A 21918-nucleotide genomic window follows, 5' to 3' on the forward strand; every position below is an offset into this window, starting at 1 on the left:
ATGTCACCATTTGATAGCACTCATAAAATGCAATGTCTTGGAAAATCTGGGCAGAATAGGTGAGCTCTCAGCAACCATGCGAATGTGTGTCCTGGGCTTGGCAGGCCTCAAATTAAAAGAGCGTGCGGGTCCTACCCCAGGGCTCAGAATCTGCCCCCACCCAGCCTCTCACCTATTATCTAGGGCAGTTGTTGCCCTGTGACCTCTCTGACAAATCACAATGAGCCCCACTTGGAGGAACGCCCCTAAGAAATAGAAGAGGGGTGTTGAGAGGGCTCTTGATCCAAATTATGCTAAACAAATCACGTTTGATCTTTTTCATGCTTATCAAACAATAAAGACAAAAACAAATATGTGTTTGCCTTTTCCCTCATAGTCTGGAACCAAAGAGGTCTGGGTTCAAATCCCAGCTTTGCTACTCAAAAGCTGTGTGACCTTGGGCAAGTGACTTCACCTCTCTGTGCCTTCATTTTCTCACTTGTGAAAAGGGCATCAGTCTTGTAAAATTGAGAGAATCTGTGCCTTCAGCATAGTGGCTAGAATCTAGTTCTTGCTCAATAATGTACATTACCTATTAAATTCCAGAGGTAGCATGATTAGCAGATTGGGGTGTATCCTTTCAGACGTTTGTTCACCTACAAGATACATCTGTGTGCATGTTTCTGTGATGTTGTGACCTTCCCTTGTTCTTTACAAAATTGCAGCCACCCTATTGGCATTCCTGTCCCTCCCCTTTCCCCTTCTGGTCTTTTCCCACATAGCAGTCGGTCAAGGGGAACCTTCCACCTTGGTGTTTATTGATGCTGCCCAAGAATCAGCAAAACTTTTCTGAAAAGGGTCAAAAGTAAGTATTTTCGGCTTTGTGGGCCATATGGTCTCTATCGCAGCTATGCAGCTATTCATCGCTGGCATTGCAGCTTGAAAGCAGAGCTAGACTATGTGTAAACAAATGGGTGTGACTGGGTGCCAATAAAACTTTATGTAGGAAAACAGGCTGTGGGCCAGACTTGGCCTGAGGGCCGACATTTGCCAGCCCTGCTCTAGCCCCACCTTCATGGATAGCTCCTGGGTATTCACCGACTTGTGCTGTCAACTACTCAGTCCTCACTAAGTGAGCATTTAGTTTGTTTCCCAAGTTTGACTTTTCAAACAATGGTTGTCAATCTCTGATATGGTTTGACTGTGTCCCCACCCAAATCTCATCTTGAATTGTAGCTCTTACAGTTCCCGTGTGCTGTGGCAGGAACCTGGCGGCAGGTAATTGAATCATGGGGGCAGGTCTTTCCCATGCTGTTCTAGTGATAGTGAATAAGTATCATGAGATCTGATGGTTTTATAAAGGGGAGTTTCCCTGCACAATCTCTCTTCTCTTGTCTGCCACCATGTGAGACCTGCCTTTCACCTTCCACCATGATTGTGAGGCCTCCCCAGCCACATGGAACTGTGAGTCCATTGAACCTCTTTCTTTTGTAAATGTCCCAGCCTCAGGTATGTCTTTATCAGCAGTGTGAAAACGGACTAATACTATCTCTTACTCAGATCTCTGGGCATTTGTGCCAGGGAGACACATTTCTCCCACGAGGCTTGCTAGGTAATGGAGGAGGCGCCCCTGAGAGTTTTCTAGTCGGGTTTTAAATGCACAAATCATAAGCTTCTGCAAAGCAGCGTCTGGGAGGGACATCGATCAGTTGCTGCTACTCTTGTCGTTTTGGGGACAAAGGCAGAAGCCATTCTAGAAACATGACCTCGCCTAGGCTATTGCCAGAGATGGTGGAGAGTGAGGAAATAGGAACCATGTTTCATGAGTGGAACCTCAGCCTTGGGCTACACAGGCCCCCTCCTGGAGCTCTCGCTTGCATAACTCTAACAGGCTCTGGCAATCCCATGAGGTAGGGACTGGCATCGTGTGCATTGTTAGATAAACGGACAGAGGTTAGATAAAGGGACAGAGAGGTGACATCAGAACACACTAGGTCATGGCCCTTGGGTGGATCTGGCTTAACAAACATAGTCATATCTCCATAGGATTTATTTTACTTTATGTTTTAAGTGGCTACCAAAATTTAAACATAAGGACATTTCACACAAAAATCAGCATTTCAGCTTCTCTTGAATATTCAGAAGGCCAGTGAACATGACTCACATGCCTCATGAAGGGCCCAGGCTCAGGCGTCCGACCACCTGCGTCAAAAGCACTGCTCTGCGCTTACCAGCCCCATGGACTTGGCAAACCACTTATCGCTCTGTGCCTCAGTTTCCCCTGCAATCAAGTGGGTTGCCAAGAGCACAGCTTTCCTCCTTCCTCCAGTAGCCCCAGAACAGGTGTCCTTCCAGTTTCTCAAACTCACCAAGGTCTCGCCCACCCCAGGGCCCTTGCACATGCCAGAATCCTCCCCACACCCAGCTCCTCTCCAGAGGTAACTCCTCATTTTGTCTTCCTCGTCTTAGCTCAGGTGTCTTGTTCTCAGGGAGGATCTTACAGACATGCCAATCCCTCCTTTTACTCTTTTGTCCATATCCTTCCCAGTAGCACCAGTTATCTGCAGTTATCACACACGTGTTTGCTGTTTATTGCCTATCTCCTCCCCCACTTCCCCTTTCCCTCACAGAACGCCCACTCACACTCAACATCTTATCCTTCTGTGAGGAGGCAGAGCCGGGATTTGAATCCCATCTCTCTGACCCCAGTGATTCTTTCCTCTCCATCATTGTCCCCCAGCATCACAGTGGGATGAAGGCTCTAGAGCTTCATCGCCAGGCTTGGGTCCCAGCTCCACCTCCTCCAAGCCGTGACACTGACCTGTCTGTGTTTCATCTTCTTCATCTGTAAATGGGATAACAGTGCCTAACTCATGGGCTTATATAAGGATGAGGTGAGTTAGCAAAGGGTTGCAAACAGCGCCTTGTGCAGGGAAAACACACAATTAGCCAGCATTATGTTATCCCAATTCTCCGCTTTCCAGCAGGTACCAAGGTCCCCAAGGCACCTTCCCAACTGGCCCTCTGGCTTCACCAAGGAGCCGGCTGGCGCCAGTCCTGAGCCCTAATCACTTTCCATCTCATTGGCTCCTCCCAGCAGCTCTAGGAAGGACATCCAATTGTTATTCCCATTTTAGAGAGGAAGAGACCAAGGCACCAGGAGGTTAAGAAACGTGCCCCAGATAAAAACGTGTAAAAACAGAGGCGCAGAGCCCAGACTCATCCCCAAGCCCTTGGCTCTAGAACCCACCCTTAGAATCGTTGTGAAGACAGCCACCTGTGCACAACCTTTGAAGCAGCGAATCCACACTCAGGAATTGATCCCAAGGCAAGGATCAAGCCAGTACCCAGCGGGTAAGGTACAGTGGAGCATTGTCCTCAGTAGCACTGTTTACACAGTCATGAAAATCCAGAAACAGCCTAAATGTCCATCCACAGGGGATTGCTCAAATAACGTGGGCTGTATTCAAACTCAAATGCTCTGCTGCCATGGAAGATGATGATAAATCTATATTCATTAGCATGGAAAGCTGTGATAGTTAAGTGGAAAAAAAGCAATCCACTAAATAGCATTCGTAGTGTGATTCTATTTTTGCTTCAATATAAATTTAAATATATATATATACACATATACATATTTTATATATATATATATACACACCCATGTGTGCAAATATGCATAGAAATGAGACTGGAAGAAAATGCATCAAAATGTTAAAAGTAGTGTTTCTGGGCAGTAAGATTCTGGATCCTTTCCACTTTCTTTCTCCTTATACTTTTCTGTTTTCTCTATTTTTTGCCATGAGCATGTATTGCTTTTATAATTGGGGGCGGGTGGAGATGTGAAAAACAATTTAGCTATTTTCATTTTGAAAAATGTGCAACTTGCTTTCTGTACTTCAAGATAAATCATGGGCACCTCTCTAGATCCACAGATAGAAACCAGACCCTTTTTTATTACTGCTGCACAGTATTCTGGAGCTTGGAGGTATTGCTATTTATTTGACCATCTCCCTAGTCATGGATCATCAAGTTAGGCAAGGTTAGATCAGAAGGGTTTTGGGGATGGTACCCCCATTTATTGAGACAAGGGGGTGCTTTAGAGGTGAGTGGGGAGTGAGCAGGGAGAGAGAAGATGGGTGGGCAGTAAACCTGGCCCAGTGGGAAGCTACTTATTCAGTGGCAGTCCTCACCCCAGGAATCTGGTGGGTTTTATTGTTGTTCTTGTTTGAGATGGAGTGTTGCTCTGTCACCCAGGCTGGAGGGCAGTGGCATGATCTCAGCTTACTGCAACCTCCACCTCCGAGGTTCAAGTGATTCTCCTGCCTCAGCCTCCCTAATCTCTAGGGCTACAGGCGCACGCCACCACCTCCAGCTAATTTTTTATATTTTTAGTAGAGACGAGGTTCCACCATATTGACCAAGCTGGTCTTGAACTCCTGACCTCGTGATCCGCCCACCTTGGTCTCCCAAAGTGCTGGGATTACAGGTGTGAGCCACTGTGCCCAGTCGGAATCTGTGTTTTAACAAGCCCTCCAGCTGATTCCAAGGCACACTCAGGCTTAAGAATGACTGACTTCAATAACTGCTTGACTACCGTCTGTCTCTTCCATTATGAGAGTTCTCTTACCCAGCTGCACATTCAGATCACTTGGTGTATTAGTTATACCCAAGACTTAGCAGCTTAAACCAATGAGTGTTTGTTATCTCACAGTATCTGTGGGTCAGGAAATCAAGAGTGGCTCAGTTGGATGGAGCTGGCTCAGAGTCTCCCCTGACATTGCAGTCAAGATGGCAGCCAGGGCTGTGGCCATTGAAGACTTGACCGCATGGAGGATCTGCTTCCAAGAGGATCCACTGTGTGGCTGTTGGCTGAAGGCCTCAGCTCCTCACTAGACATTGGCAGCAGGCCTTAGGTCCCGCCATGGGCATGTTCCCAGCCTTCATTAATTGCCTCTCCGTAGGCTACTTGAGCGCTCTTACAATATGTCATCTGGTTCCCCCAGGGCAAGTGATCCAAGAGAGAGAAAGAGAGAAGCCCCAGTGCCTTTTATGAGTTAAGTCTCAGAAGAGACACACTCTTATGTCCACCATATTCTACTCTTCAAAAGAGCATGAAGTCCAGCTCAAACTCCAAGGGGTGGCAGTGGGGGCAGTCAGTTTTACCTCTTAAAGGGAGGAGTATCAAAGAACCTATGGATTTAATTCAAGACCATCACTGTTGGGGTAGCCTAATAAATATCAACTCTTCCAATTCCACTGTAACTCCCATGGACTAGCAGCACCAGGGAGTTGCTCAGAAATGCAGAACTTCAGACCCCACCCTAGACCTGTTGAATCCTCGTCTGATTTTGAGCAAGATGCCCCGGTGGTTCACCAACCTGCTGAAGTTGGAAAATGGCTACTCCAGACCAATGAAGGGCATCTAGGAGGCAGGGCCTGGACCTTAGAACATCTCAGAGTTCCACAGGCCAATTCTACGGATCAGCCATGCCCGACTTAGCCCTTGACACCCAGTGTTTACTGCTGTGTCTTTGTGCTGAGGGAGGGCCTGGCACACAGAAAGCGCTTGGCATGTAGTTACTTTGACTGCCCACCTTCACTGACACCAAAAATAAAACCAAGTTCGAAATGTATTTATTTCTGTTGTTAAGAAAAATCACCCAGCACACCATCCGCCAGTGTTTCCACTTTGCATTGGCTTTGCCTGCTGCTGGGGTCTAATGACAGCCGTGAAACTCACCAATGGCATGACCCTGGGCTGTTCCTGGGCACTGCCTGGGGCAGAGCTCGTGAGGCTCTTGTGTCTACTGAGTGCTCCCTGTCCCTGAGCTGAGCATTCTTCCTGAATTGTCACAATCAACAAACCATCTTAGGAGACAGGCACTGCTCCTCTCCAGCTTCCAGATGGGACAACAGAGATGCAGAGAGGCAAAACCTGCCCAAGTGAGGCAGAGAAGTCCGGCTCAGAAGCCCAAGCTCTTAAGGGGGGCCTTGAAGGATAACATCTGGTGTCCACTCAGAAAAGGAAATTGTATCCCTGGCATGAGGAACTGCGTGGGCAAAAATGAAGTGATGGGAAACAAAACTGTGTGGGACAGACTTTGAGGTGTCCCTATGATCCCTAGCTCCTGGTGGCCATACTCATCTAATCCCCACGCCTGGATTGTGGGTGGGATTTCTGGCTTGCTGCAAACCTCCAGAACGTGGCAAAGCTCCTGGGTGTCACTCCCATGATGACGTCATGTCATGAGACCCCCCCATCCACCAGCACTCACTCTGGAATCTTACTCTCTTTATTAGCTTTGAAAAAGCAAACTACCATGAGTCCTCCAGCCATGAAGGAATAAATTCTGGCAACAGCCTGCAAGAGCTTAGAAGCTGATTGCTTTCCAATTCCACACCTTGATTTCAGATAAGACCACAGCCCCAGTCAATACCTTGATTTCAGCCTGGGGAGGGTCTGAAGCAGAGAGCTCAGCCACGCCGTGCCCAGACTCCTGACCCACAGAAGCTGCAGAATAATCCATGTGTGTTGTTTTAAGCTGCCGAGTTTATGGTAATTTGTTACAGGGCAGTAGATAACTAATACAAACTCATTAGTTTGTTCATCCAACTCAGGTCCACCAGATAGAAATGCACCAGATTTAGCAAATAAAAATACAGGATGCCCAGTTAAGTTTGTATGTTAGTTAAACAGTGAATCATCAATCAACAGTATAAGTATGTCCCATGCAATATTTGGCACATATTTATGCTAATAAATTATTCACTGTTTATTAGAAATTCAAATTTAACTTGGTGTCCTGTATTTTATCTGGCCACCCTATGTTAGACCTTATGGAAAAAATGTTCTCCGAGGTCAGAAGGCTGAGCATATCCCAACTTTTTGCTGAACAGGTCTTGGGCAGCAAACCCGGGGACTCCCCGGAAACAACTTTCCAGGGTCAAGTTGGTAAAGACGAAGCCAATTTCCAAGTGCTTCTTTTGCAACCCCTAATGTTCAGCACCATATCACTGTCTCTAAACCGAAGCTTTTCTACATCTCAGGTCTCCTGGGCCAGAACATACCCCAAATCCTGCAGGACTCCCAGCAGAGAACAGTGGAAGGCTGGACCCACTTCTCCCTGATGTTCTCCCATCTAATGGGAATAAGCCCACTCCTTTGGAAGAGTTTAGTCGAGGGCCTATGACTCTGCAGTTCTTGGCACCCCAGTACAAAGGTAAGTAAGATATAGTCTTATCCCTCAAGGGGATTATGGTCCAGTAGGCGACAAGGAGGCAGAAGATAGGCAAAAAGGAAGGAAAAGAAGGAAGGAAGAAAGCACGGAGGGAGGAAAGGAAGGAAGAAGGGAGGGAAGAAGAAAAGGCATTAGATAGAAATGATGCCATCTGCTCAGCACCATGTTAAGGTGAAGTACAAGGGCTTGTGAGAGGAGTACACACACCCACCCTGAAAGATGGGCAGAAGTTTCCTGGAAGAAGCCATGGGTAAACTGAGGCCTGCAGGATGAGAAGGACTTAGCTAGGTTAGTATGAGGCAATATTCCATGCAGCAGGGCAACGCTCATAAAAGCTTAAGAGAAGAGAAAGGGAGAAACAAGAGACAAAGGGACATTCCAGATGTTGTTCAGACATCTGTGCCAGACACCTGTTAAGTGCTGCCCACGTGGGTCAGCCTGGCCAGAGGGCTGAGACCAGGGGCGTTTCAGCAGGATCCGAAATCACCCAGATGCCAGGGCTCAGAGCACATAGCCTGTGTGAAATTTGCTGGACAAGGCTTTGTTCCAAGAGCAACAGGAAAACATTTTGTTGCATGCTTTGGTGCAGGTGGGACCTGACCTGTGGTTCTGAACAGTTTAACAAATAGAACGAATGGGAATGGACAACTAAAAATATTCCCTGGGAGGAGGGGAAAGGGGATCAGTGCAGGTACTCAGGTTTCTGCTGAGAGCGAGGAACACCAGGGAGGGAGCTGCTGTGGGGAGGAAGGAACTGCGTTCGAGGTGCCCATAGGACTTTCAAACAAACGTGGCCAGGAGGGAGTTGGAACTGTGGGTCCGGGGCTCAAGGGTGGGTTTGGGCTGGGGAAGTGTGGAGGAGTCATCAACCCACAGACATGCCAAGACTACTGGACCTCTTGCCTACCAGCATCCCTGTCCCTTCCAATAAGAGCACCTGGATTTTCTTGGGACCTCACCCCACCCCCATGCTCAGTCCCTGTGGCCCAGGTGGGTCTGACGGTTTATCTTGCTTTGGGGGCGGAATGTGATGTAAGCTTGACTCTATCCCCACAGCCACAGTGATTGGTTCAGGGGTGAGCATGTGACACAAGCCAGGCCAATGAGCACCAGCCGTGGTATTTCTGCTGTAATTATTACAAAGAAAGAGGCTTTGTGTGTGTGTCCCTAAGGAGAGGGTGTAGTGGGTGTGTGTGTGTGTCAATAAGATGGGCTTGTTTACTGCAGGAGGACAGAGCCTCACATGGCCTTGGCTAACACAGCTCTCCCACCTCCTCCCATGGTGTTCTCAGAACCTGACCTGTGGTTCCCAACAGTTTAAGAAGTCGAATGAATGAGAATGGACAACCAAAAATATTCCCTGGGAGGAGGAGAGAGGGGATCAGTGCTGGTGCCCGGGTTCACCGTGGAATATGCCACAAATCCAGTGTCCTGAGGTTAGAAGGAGCTGTCCAGACCAGCCCGGGCTGTATATATCCTCATTCCTCCTAGATCAGGGTGTCCCTCGATGCCGGAACTCAGCAATCCCAGTGTCACCCAGGATGTGAAACCTGAGGCAGGGTGCTTTCAGGGTCCCTTGGCTGTAGTGCAAGGTGGAACATGCACAGATGAAACACCTTCCGCCTTGGGCAGCTTTCCTGAGCCGCGAGCAACTGGCTTGCTGGGTCCTAGGCTTCTGCCTGTTCTTGCTGCCTATCTGGGAGTGATGTCTGCTCTGCCTGACTTCCTGTGTGAGTGTTCCATCTCACCAGGCTCAACCTTGCGGTAAAGAACCTTTGCATTTATTTTCTGCTGCTCAAGAATGCCAGCTCTTTGAAGAAAAGGACTTTGGTTGTTTCATTCCATGCTCTATCTGCAGCTTCCGAAACACTGCTCAGCACATGGTAGGAGCTCACCATTTGTTGGACAAATAAATAAACAATGAGATCAGGCTGTGAAGTCAGGGGAATCTAGCCTGGGATTCTGCCGACCACCCTCCTTCCAGCCACGTGACCTTGGATGACCAAGTGACATGGTTTGGGTGTGTCCCCACCCAAATCTCATCTAGAATTGTAGCTCCCATAATTCCCATATGTTGTAGGAAGGATGTGGCAAGAGACAATTGGATCATGTGGATGGTTTCCCCCATACTGTTCTCGTGGTAGTGGAACAAGTCGTACAAGATCTGATGGTCTTATAAGGGGAAACCCCTTTCGCTTGGCCCATTTTCTCTCTTGACACCGCCATGTAAGGAACGCCTTTCACCTTCCACCATGATTATGAGGCCTCCCCAGCCACATGGCCCTGTGAGTCCATTAAACCTCTTTTTCTTTATAAATTACTCGGGTTTTGCCACTTAAAAGTTGTGTGACCTCAAACAAGTCACTTCACCTGTTTATGCTGTGGTTTCTTCACCTGCAAATTCATGTCTGTTACTAGCATTCACCGCAGAGGTTGACCCAGGAAGCATGAGTAGAGTGCTCGGCACTGGGGAGGCCCTAGGCAGACAATGAATGTGCACCTTCCATGAGACACGCAATGCCTAGGAGCCAGAGCCACAGCGGGGCACCAAACAGCCAAGGCCCCTGCTCAGGGCACCGACGGGGTAGGGAGGGAGTAGGATGGGGATGCAGAAATGTTCGAACAGGTAAGTGAACAAGGTCATGCTGGGCAACGCAGTGGCAGACAAGTGGAAAATATGAACAGAGGGAGACCACGTATGCAAAAGCCAGGGCCATCCGCCAAAGTTGAAGGAGAAGAAGGCTTGTTCCTTGAGATGGGGCAGCAGGGAGGCCAGTATATCCAGAGAGGGACGAGAGGGCCGTGGGCAGAGAGGCAGTGGCTCCCCGATGTCCATGAACTAATCTGCAGAACCTGTGAATATGCAACTTTACAAGGCAAAGGGACCAGGCAGATGTAATGAAGTGAAGGACCTGGAGGTAGGAAATTATCCTGGACTAGCCGGGGCCCCAGTGCAAGCACAGGGGTCCTTATAAGAGAGCCGAAGGAGAGCTACAGTGAAAGAGGAGATTAGAGGATGGAGGCCACAGAGGAAGGGGCCTGCAGGCAGCCGAGGAATGCAGGTGACCTCTAGAGCCTGAAAAAGGGCAAGGACACAGATTATCCCCTAGAGCCCCTCAAAGGGATGGGTCCTGCTGCCTGTGGTAGACGTCTGAGCTCCTGAACTTAGGATAATGTGTGCTGCTTTAAACCATGGAGTTCATGGCAATCTGTCACAGCTGCCAGAAAAAACTCATCCGGGCAGTCAGAGGTGGGACGAGGCAGAGCCTCATGGGCTTCAGGCCCAAGAGAAGACAGGGCAATGACATAACCCAAATTGCCATTTTGAACGCTTACTCTGTCTTCCATATGGAGAGTGGTTTGGGGAGGGGTAAACAGGGATCTGTTCAAAGGCTGTTGAAGTCACCCGGGTGCAAATGGCAGCATCTGGGGCTAGGATGGTGGTGGACAGCTGGAGAGCGAATGGTCTTACAAGGAATTTAAGAGAAAGAATATCTAGTCAAGCTAACCCTATGCACACCCTAGGACCCGGCACCTCCACTCCTGGGCACAGCCCAACAGAAATGAAAACACAGGCACAAAAGCTATGGCTGCAATGTCCGCAGGCGCATTATCTGAAATGGCCAACTACTGGAAACAGCCCAAATGTCCTGCAACAGGGAACCGGAGAAACAAACTGTGGTGTATTCACACAGTGGAATATTACCCTGCTGTAAAAAGGAACATGCTAACAGTATACATAACACCGAGAATGAATCTCACAGTCATAACATAGAGTGGAGGAAGCCAGGCACAAAAGAATAACATAACGTGTTATCCATTCAGATCAAGAACCCTCAGTGTGATCTGTGTGTCAGAACACAGAGGGGAATTGAAGGCAGAGACAGGGAGGGACTCAGAGGGGATTCTGAGGTCTGACCATGTCTTGTTTCTTAATCTGGTGCTATATAGTTACACGGATGAGGGTGTGCACTTCATGAAAATTCACTCATCTGGTCACATATCATTTTTTTCAGTACATATAATTTAATACATTCGTATCATTAGACAAGATTAAATCAGTCTGCTTACAATATCCATCACCTTAAATATTTGTCTTTTCTTTATGCTAGAAACATTCAAATTATTCTCTTCTAGCTGTTTTGAAATATACAATAGAGTATTATGAACTCCAGTTCCCTTCTGATCCATCGAACACTAGATCTTATTTTTCTATCACACTATCATGAATGTTTTATGCACTTTGCTGTATGCATGTTATACTTCAATACATAATTGCATTGTAAAAAAGAGGTAGATTTATCAACAAGTGAATGGATAAACAAACTGGGGTATATCCATGCCACAGACTACTACTCAGAAATAAAAAGCTATGAACTGCGGATACACACAACAACGTGCACACATCTCAAAATAATTATGTGAAGGAAAGAAGCCAGACCCAAAAAAGTACATACTGTATGATTCCATTTATATATAAAACTCGAGGAAATACAAAGTCATTTATAGTGACTGAGAAGATCAGTGGCTGCTTGGGAGAGAGGGGGCGGGAGAGAGAGCTCACCGGGAGTGACAGAGATATTCAGCATGTGGACAGTGTTGAGGGGTTCACGGTGCGTACATAGATCAAAAGTTACCAAATGGTACAGTTGATTGTATGCCAGCAATGCCTCAATAGAGCTATTTTTAAAACAGAGGTAGAGCTCCAGGATTTGCCAATGGATGAGATGTGGGGGGTGCGGGGAAGGAGGGAGGCATCAGTGGGACCCAGGAACCAGGGAGCTCTGGAAGGCAGGGCCTGGATCTGTGTTTTAGCACCACTGTTCCCAGTTCTTAGCACAGAACTAGGCACAAGGAGCTTTGTGCAGTAGATGCTGGTTCCCTGATATGGTTTGGCTTTGTGTCGCCACCCAAATCTCATGTTGAATTGTGATCCGAGTGTTGGAGGCGGGACCTGGTGGGAGGTGATTGGATCATGGGGATGGCGTTCCCCTTTGCTGTTCTCATGATAGTGAGTTCTCACAAGATCTGGTTGTTTGAAAGTGTGTAGCACTGTCCTTTCACACCCATGCTCTCTCTCCTGCTGCCATGTGAAAAAGGTACCTGCTTCCCCTTCGCCCTTCCACCATGGTTTTAAGTTTCCTGAAACCTCCCCAACTATGCATCCCATACAGCCTGCAGAACTGTGAGCCAAGTAAACCTCTTTTCTTCATAAATTACCCAGTCTTAGGTAGTTCTTTATAGCAATGTGAGAACGGACTAATACACTCCCTATGAGATGTACTTAGATTGCAGGGCCTGTCCTCTGCTGCCCATTCTTAGGGTGGTGTCTGTGTTTCCTTGGTCAAGTCACCCATGGGAGATCCAGGACAAAGAGCAGAAGAAAGTAGGGGGAAGAACAGGGAGGCTGAAAGAGGCCCAGAAGCATCACTGAGGCCCCCACAGCATGTCCTGGCCTTCACTGAGCAAGTCACATGCCTCCCCTCCTGTCTCGGCTGTGTTAGAGCCTGGACATGCTGACAAGGTTGGAACTCATATCATACCCATTGTACAGGTGAGAAAACTGAGGCATCGTGGTGAAGAACCCAGGCTCTAGCACAGTGGTTCCCAACTGAGAGCGATGTTGCCCCCTAGTTAGGATTGGCAGATTTAGCAAATAAAATACAAGACATCCAGTTAAACTTGAATTTCAATAAACAATGAATATTTTTTAGTATAAGTATGTCCCAAATATTGCATAGGACATTCTTATGCTACACTTATGTGTATGTTTGGGGCATACTTATACTAAAAAATAATTCCCTGTTTATCTGAAATTCAAATTTAACTGGTTGTCCTATATTTGATCAGGCAACTCAAACCCCAACAGACATGTGGTGATGCCTGGAGACATTTCTGATTGTCGCAACAGGGGGTGAGGGGTAAGGTATAGGGCATGGATGGGACTGCCACTAGGACCTAGGAGGTAGAGGCCAGAGACGCTCCTGCAGGTCCCATTTCAGACAGCCCCACAGGGCAGTGTTCCCCGGCTCCAATTGCCAACAGTGCCAAAGTTGAGAAGCCATGACCCAGAGCTAGACCTCAGGGCTTGACATTTGGGATGTGCCACTGAAGAGTGAGAAAGAGGCAAGAGAGGGAGGCCTGGGCAGATCCCGCCTCACCCGCAGGCCCCGGGAGGCTCACCAATGAGAGGAACAGTGAGCGTGTGCACACAGGAACAGGCACATGGTCCAATGCCCTGCACGCGTGTGCCTGACGCTTGCATTTTGTCAAGAAAGTGTGTAAAATGATACACAGGCGTCTAAAAATAATTAAATAAATAACTAGAGAGGCCCAAATTAGCCGTCTGATGGTTTTAGCATGGAGATTTGGTACAGCTTGCTCCAAGCATCCTGGTTACCTAGGATACGTTGGCCACGCATTAGCTGTCTCAGGCCAAAAATAAAAGATTTGTGAGAAAGAAGCCACAGGACGGTGCCGCCGCCACTGCTGCGGTGCTCATCACTTAAGAAACCAGACGCCCCAGCCTCCCAGGAGAGAGACGGGCTTAGCTCTCTCTTCCTCCCGTTGGCAGGAGCACACGGGGACTCAGAGAGTGGCCTCTGGAGCCCGACGGGTCTGACTTCAAACCCTAGGCTGGCAGGAATCAGGCAGCTGTGGGAATGTGATTTACCCTCCTCAAGCCTCAGAAAAGTTCTCCAGCAGAAGGAAAGACGCTCCCCCCTTCGTAGGGTGGCACAGAGTTGCCGGGCACAGAGGGAGCATTCGATACCTGGGATCTGCTTCTACCACCACCAAAATAGATGGACACGATGGCCAGCGCTCAGCACATGGTACCAGGTGCCAGGAAACATGTAGAGATGCTGCTGGCCCACAAAGGAGACACAGCCCTGCAGCTACACCCTCCTGAGCCCATCTGCCGAGACCAGAGGGAGACAGAGGACCTGAGACAGGCCGCGCTCCGTTACCTGCTCACTCCGCCATGTTGGTTCCTGCCTGGCCCCACAAGCCTGAGAGTCTGCAAGTTTGAGCTCAGGGATCTCTGGAAGGAGCCTGGCGCTGCTCTTCCCATGGTGTTCTGATGCCCTGTTCATGCTTGGGAGGTACTGACCACCAAAAAGAGGAGTCCTAATTAACAGCCAGCACTTAGGGAGTGTTCTCAGCCCAGGCTGCCCATTAGAATCTTTCGTCCCAGCTGCATTCTTGACCAGTTAAGTCAGAATCTCTGAGGCTGAAGCCTGTGCATCGGGATTTTTAAAGCTCTCAGGTGATTCCAACGTGCTGCCAAAGTTGAGACCAACTGGTCTAGATCAGGGGTTGGCAAATCTTTTCTTTTTTGTTCGAGACAGAGACTTCCTCTGTTGCCCAGGCTGAAGTGCCGTGGTATAACCATAGCTCATTGCGGTCTCAAACTCTTGAACGTAAGCAGTCCTCCCACCTCTGCCTTCCAAGTAGTTAGGACTGTAGGTGTGTACCACCACACCTGGCTAATTTATTTTATTTTATTTTTTTGTAAAGATAGGCTCTGACTTTGTTGCCCAGGCTGGTCTTGAACTTCTGGCTTCAAGCGATCCTCCCATCTCGGCTTGCCAAAGCATTGAGATTACTGGCATAAGCCACTGTGCCCAGCCACAGACTTTTTCTTAAAGGGCCAGAGAGTAAATATCTTAGGCTGCGTGGGCTGAAAGGTCTGTCACAACTAGTCAGCTTTACCCTTATAGCTCAAAAGCCACTATCGACAATATGTGAACAAATGAGCCTGTTTGCATACCCCAGAAAAATTTACTTATGGGCACAGAACTTTGAATTGCATATAGTTTTCATGTACCACAGAATATTATTCTTTTGCCTTTTCCCAACCATTTAAAAATGTAAAGGCCACTCGTAGCTGGCAGGTAGTACAAAAGCAGGCACCAGGCTGGATGTGGCCCACAGGCTGTACTTTGCCACCCTTGAGAACTATATTCAATTTTTGATTCAAGTTGTTAATTAAGCATCTGCTATGCACCAGGCACAGTGCATAGTGCTGTGTATCCTGGGGATACAGCCGGAAGCATATCAAAATCTCATGAGTTACAAAGCACATGCGTGCACTGTTGGGACTGTATTATTTCACCGCTCGACACCAGCAATTCTGTTATTTGCCTTTCCCGGAAGTGCCTGGCAGCTGCCAACCCAAGACTGAACCCAGAGAAGAACTTGGATTCTAGAAATTGCTGTCTGAAGTTCCCCTCACCTTGCAGGACGGTCCCTTCTCTCCCCACTGTCTGCCCAACCCCGTGTGCAGGTGCTGGGGGAGGGACCCACAGGGACTAGGGGTTTGTCTCCTTCCTACAAGGGACAGGAAGCAGAGCTGAGTGGCCGCTTGGTGCCTTGCACTGCTCCAAGGGCTTTACCCCACAACAGCATTTGTATGTTTCCACCCATTTTACAGAGGAGCCAACTGAGCCCAGAGAGGTGAAGTGATTTGCCCAAGGACCTCTGCTAAGTTGTCCCGGCTTTCAGGAAACCAGACCCACTGAGGCAGCTGAGATGATCAAGTTTCAAGAGTGAAGCTGTGGTCAGACCCAGGGATCCTCCAGGCAACCTCCCCCAACCCTCGACTTTGGCTGGACTTGCCTCTTCCACCTTTGCAAGCCACTGGATCACTTCCCCCAGCCTGGAGGTATTTTCCCTGGTGCCAACCCCAGTGTTCCCTTATATTCCTACTTACTTTCAGCATTGGGACATTCCACTGACAAACTGTGCATGTACATCACTATTTTCTTTAGTTTCTGTTGTTGTTACCAGAAGTCAAAGCCCTCTGCTTCTTCATCTATCACTGTAGTCTTCCATCCCACAGGCATTTTTTTTCCCCACAAACATGCTTGCCTCTCCCGCTTAATTTCTCTGCTCTGGGTTGATTTCTGACATTTCTAAGCCTGCCCTCAGGCCTGGGGGACCCTGGGGTTACACTAGGGTGTCTACCATGTGCCAGGAAATGGCATTGGAATCCGCACTTCATCCTGGTTTCTCAGGAATGTACCAGAGCTGGTTCTTGTAATGCCTTGCTTTCCCGAAAAGGCGAAGAAAGGCGAAACCACCCACCTTTAGTTTATGGAGCTGATTAGGTGGCAGAGTTGTGTGATCATCCAGACCTGGGATCACGTTCCAAGTACCCGGATGCTGTGACCTTGAGAAGTGGCTCCCACATGTCCAGAATTCACCAACTGGCATGACTTTTCAGAAGGGGATGGCAAGAGACCACCACAGGTTAGTAATAATAACATTTTAAAGTTACTTTCTGCAATCAAAATCATTTCATAGGAGAATCTCTAACATCAATGCAACAGAAATAATAGTTCTTTTTGCAAAAAGTTCACAACATCTTCCGGTTGGCCTAATTTCACAGCTGCCTAATGGAAATGCCATCCCAGTCCAGAAGTGGTCCTTAGCGCTGAGCGGGGCAATCACCAGGCAAGTTGGCTCCTTTGAGTCTCAGTGCTGTCCTCTGCAAAATGCGATAAAATTAACGGCCGCCTAGAGTTGTTCAGTGATTGAGTCAACAAATATGCAAGTAACACCTCCCAAGCACCCGTGACGTGCTGGCTGTGGGAAGTTGCTGGGAACGTGGAATGAAGTACATGAAGCTCTTTATCCAGGGCCCGGCTCCGGGCCAGGTTCATAGCAGCTGCTCCCACGGCCAGGCTATTAGCGTCCCTGGGGTTGTTACTGTGGGCATTGTCGGTGTTGCTCCAATCAATTCACCTCCCACCCTAGGTGGGTCTTCCAGGAAACTCCCAAATCTGGGTTCTTCCATTAATGGATAGGAACTTCAGTTTCAAACTTCAATAGCCAGAATTAGAATCCTGACTTCACCAACTGAGCAACTGACGGCTGGCTGTGGTGGCTCACGCCTGTAATCCCAGCACTTTGGGAGGCCGAGGCGGGTAGATCACTTGAGGTCAGGAGTTCGAGATCAGCCTGGCCAACATGGCAAAACCCTGTCTCTACTAAAAATACAAAAATTAGCCAGGCATGGTGGTGCACGCCTATAGTCCCAGCTACTCAAGAGGCTGAAGCACGAGAATTGCTTGAACCTGGGAGGTGGAGGCTGTAGTGAGCAGAGATCACACCACTGCACTCCAGTCTGGGCAACAGAGCCAGACTCTGTCTCAAAAAAAAAAAGAAAAAAGTAAAAAAATGGGAGCAAGTGACCCTCTCTGGGCATCCACTTCCGTGTCTGTACAAAGGGACAGTACTGAGACCTACCTCATAGGGTTCTCACGAGAACTGTGTAAAGTAATTCAGGTGAACGCCGGAGCAGTGCTCAGCATGTAGCAGGAATGCAAGATGAACTCAGTATTTAGTATTACTTTGAGACAGGGTCTCACTTTGTCGCCCAGGCTGGAGTGTGGTAGTACAAACATGGCTCACTGCAGCCTCCACCTCCTGGGCTCAAGCAATCCTCCTGCCTCAGCTTCCCAAGTAGCTGGGACTACAGGCACATGCCAACATGCCCAGCTAATTTTTGTATTTTGTGTAGAGACGGGGTTTCACCATGTTGCCCAGGCTGGTCTCAAACTCCTGGGCTCAAGCGATCTGCCCACCTCAGTCTCCCAAAGTGCTAGGACTACAGGCGTGAACCACCATGCCTGGCCTGAATTCCATATTATTGTTGTTGCTGCTGCTGCTGCTGCTGAGATATACCAGCTCATTAGATTGCAGATCCCATTCTCTTTCCATTCTCTGTGACAGTCTCCATGGATGCTGTCTGCCCTTCCCTCTCTCCTTCCCAAGTCCACTTGACCAAATGACTTCCAGACCTGCAGAACAGAGTAACAGCCCGTCCTCGGTCATAAGCACAGGGGTGCTCGCTGGCCACATGGGCCGACTCAGTGCTGTTTCTCTACTGGCCAACTGAGACCTTTCCCGAAAGGAACCAGACCCTCCAGGAAGCAAAGGCAGCCCTGTCCACCTGCCCTTATGGTACCAAAAAAAGCCCCCATATATAAAACCAAGAAAGCAATTTGGCTGTTGGCTGCATCCTAAATGCTGAAATCTGGTTTCTGATGTCCGAGGCTGTTCCCTGCTGGAGAGGCACATACAGACCCCCTCACCTCAGACAACTGTGTCCCATCTCCCCACACTAGCTGCTCGGTCATTTTGAACCCTGGGATGCCACCAAAAGGGGCCGAAGCAAATGGCACTATAAACCAACGGCGTAATGACCCACCCCGGCCAGAGACCACTACACCGTGGGATACGCCTCCTTGGAGGCCAGCTTCCCTCCTCCTTGTGGGGAGGTCTGCAGTCATCTGACAGTCAGTGTCTCCATGGAGCCTTCTCTGTGCTAGGCTGGAAGCTGGGGTTACACGGCAGACAAACCAGACAGATCCCTATTGTCAAAGGGTTTACAGTTTAGTGAGGCAAAGACAACAAAAGACAGCTGCACACACTCAATCCAGGTTCTTACTGGTGACCCAAGGGAAAGAAACAGGGTGATAGGGTAGGACATAATGAGACCAGGGGAAGGCTTCCAGGAGGAGGTGACATTCAGGCTGAGCCCTGAATGATGAGACCATGCCAGGCAGGGGAAGAGCAAAGGCAAAGGCCCTGGCGTGGGAGGCAGTGGACCAGGTGCAAGACTGCTGCTAGGGGCACCGAGCAAGAGAACAGGAGAAATGAGGCTGGCCAGGGGGCAGGGCTGGTCAAGCAGCCTGAGTGCCCTGGGCCAGGGGTATGGACTCAGTGGGGAGGTCTCCAAGAGTTGCAGCTGCCTCTGGAGGGCCGATACTTGGCCTGGTTTCCCTGGAGGCACGATGTTGAAAGGAGACCTTGTCTGTCTCCCAGATTCAGCCTGAGCCAATGTTGATCTGCTTCTCATTGGGGAAAGGTGATCTTCTCCAGTGGTCGCAGGTCTGGAATTTCAAATTGCTTTGTTGGGCTTTAGGTGAGGAGAAAGGGATAAAGATTTACAATTCGGTCCAGAGTGGGCATGTTTTGTTTCTGTCTGTTTTCCTGACAACTTTTGCTGTCAGAGGAATAAGCAAAGAGTCAGGGGTACCTCAGCGTCAGTTCTTACACCAGAACACATGCTCCTTGAGGTCAGTGATTGTGTCTGCTTTGGTCATAACCAAATCATAGGGACTGAACACTGAATGAATGAATGAATGAGTAAATGAGTGAGTGAATGAATGAATGGTAGGATTCTGGGGGGTGTTGTGGCCATACCGGCATTGTTTAAAGAAAGCTTACGTAGTATTTCCTAGATTGTTGAAGCAATCAACGTGCCATTGATTCAACAACCTTTCCGAGACAGGCAGCCCCGAGTGCTCATTTCCACCGTAACGTGTGTCCCCATTTCAGAAACCAAAGTGGGTGACTCCCACAAAAAAGGATGGTGCTGGGTTGCGTAGTGTCCCCCAAATTTCATATCCACCTGGGACCTCAGATGTGACCATATTTGGAAACAGGGTCTTTTCAAATGTCTTGAGTTGGGATGGGTCATACTGGATTTGAGCGTACCCTAAATCCAGTGACTGATGTCCCTATGAGAAGCCAAAGTGAAGACGCAGAGAGTCACACACGGAGAGGAAGACCATGCACAGAGGCAGAGATCTGCCTGCCGATCTCTGTGACGCATCCACATGCCACACATCGCCAAAGGAGCCAGCAGCCACCAGGCCGGGAGAGAAACACTGGACAGATTCTCGCTGGAGCCCCTAGAGGGGCTGGCCCCGCTGTCATCGTGATTCCAGACTTCTGGCCTCCTGGACTTTGAGAGAATGAGCTGCTATTGTTTTACGTCCCCCCAGAGATAGCGACCAGGTATTTTTGGCTCACCTTTGCATTTCCCTCACCATTGCCGAAGTCAGCGTGGCCTAAATGTGCCACTGAGGGCAGAGAGTGTTGAAATGGGCACCATGCACCCTAGACATGGAAAGACCAATCTCCAAACCTTGCGCATGTGTTTCCTGGGCTGCTGTGACAAATTCCCAGAAACTGGTGGCTTCAAGCAGCGTTGATCCTCTCACAGTTCTAGAGGACGAAAGTTCACAATCAGTTATTGCAGGAGCAAAATGAAAGTGTCAGCAGGGCCAGGCTCCCTCCAGAGGCCCCACTGGGGTCCTACCTGCCTCTGCCAGCTCCTGATGGCTGCCTGTGTGCCTGTGTCCCTTGGCTCACGGCTGCATCACTTCAGTCTCTGCCTCCTCCGGGTCTCTATCTCTAGTCTCTGCCTCCTCCCAGGTTTCTTTCTCCCCGTGCCTGGTCTCTGTTTCCAGTCCCTGCCTCCAGTCTCTGCCTCCCCCCTACCCCGGTCTCTACCTCTCCCTCTCCATCCCGGTCTCTGTCTCTGCCTCCCTCTGCCTGCTCTCTGCCTGTACCTGGTCTCTGTTTCTGTCTTCCCGTGGCCTCCTCCTCTGCACATGTTGAATCTCCCTCTGCCTCCCTCTCATTTTACAGATAAGGAAACTGAGGCTTGGAGGTCGTAGCTTACCTGTCAAATGGTGTGATAACACCAACTTCCAAGGGTTGCTGAGAAGTTGACATGGAGCCACTCCGGTTACAAAGCCCCCAGCACAGCGCCTCCCTGTAGCGAGTACGCCATAAGGGCTGGGGTTGTTATTGTTGTTTCTGAGATGTATTTTTTTCATATTTTAATCATTCAGGCAGGAGGCTGCAACCTACAATCACGGTGTAAATTTAACATGGTCAAATGTCTGGTCTGCTCCCTCCTCTACTCCCAAAAGTTGTTTTTACATAGAGCATATGACGCTGTGAAGAGCAGATACCTTTCTGTTCCACGCTTTTGTTGGGAGAGGACATGAGTGAAAGATGCGACGACTGGGAGGGGCTTGTCTAAGAGGAAGCCCCGGCTTTCTCTGCAGTGGGGTCTGTCCTCTTCTGGGTGCTCATCAGTCACTCAGATGAAGTCACAGAACCCATGCTTGTCAGATTTGCAAGTGTCTCCAAGGGGAAGGGGCACCCAGGGGCTGAGGGTGAAGGCCACAGGCTGCAAAGCCCTCGCCAGTGGTCAGTGAGGAGCAGCAAATTCAGGTCTTGGCACTCAGCCTCCTTAGGTCAGCTGCAAAATCCAAGGGTGATGCTGATCAGAATGGCTACATTAGTAAGAGCGGCAAACCGAGTGCTGGGGAGGATGTGGAATACCAGGAAGTCTCCGTCCACTGCAGATGGCAATGAATGGGCGTCGGTATGACCACCTTGGAAGACTGATCAGGAATATCTACTAAAGCTGAACACAAGCCCACCCTCTGCCAGCATTCCCAGTCCTGGCAAAGGACCCCAGAGAAAGGAGAACAAGTGTGCAGGGAGCAACCCAGGAGACAATGGTACGAGTGTCCGCAGCAGCCCCACCTGCAAGAGCCAACACCTGGGAACAACCCATGCCCATGACAAGAGAAGGGACAAGTCGTGGTGTCTGCACACAAAGGAAAGCTGCAGAGCCATGAAAAGGAACAAAGCAGCAAGGGTGAACCTAGCACGCCTAACTGTGACTGAAGAAGTCAGACCCAGAAGAATCCATACCACAGGATTCTGTTTACAGAACGTCAAGCCTGGGTGCCTTGGTTCCTGCCTATAATCCCAGCACTTTGGAAGGACATGGTGGGAGCTTGAACCCAGGAGTCCAAGACCAGCCTGGGCAACATAGCAAGACCCCATCTCTACAAAAAATTAAAAAATTAGGTGGGCATGG

General features: G+C 49.1%; 1 long non-coding RNA gene across 1 annotated transcript; it reads right to left on the bottom strand.

The window, feature by feature from the left end:
• Window positions 1–17654: 17654 nt before the first annotated feature.
• Window positions 17655–21308, bottom strand: LOC119618542 (uncharacterized). Its single transcript, XR_005234887.2, has 3 exons — window positions 20996–21308; window positions 20701–20887; window positions 17655–20240 (listed from the first exon to the last, which is right to left on the bottom strand). It is a non-coding gene; the product is annotated as an uncharacterized lncRNA (long non-coding RNA).
• Between the last annotated feature and the right edge of the window lie 610 nt (window positions 21309–21918).

Source organism: Chlorocebus sabaeus, chromosome 2 (genome assembly GCF_047675955.1).
Source record: "Chlorocebus sabaeus isolate Y175 chromosome 2, mChlSab1.0.hap1, whole genome shotgun sequence".
Lineage (NCBI taxonomy): Eukaryota > Metazoa > Chordata > Mammalia > Primates > Cercopithecidae > Chlorocebus > Chlorocebus sabaeus.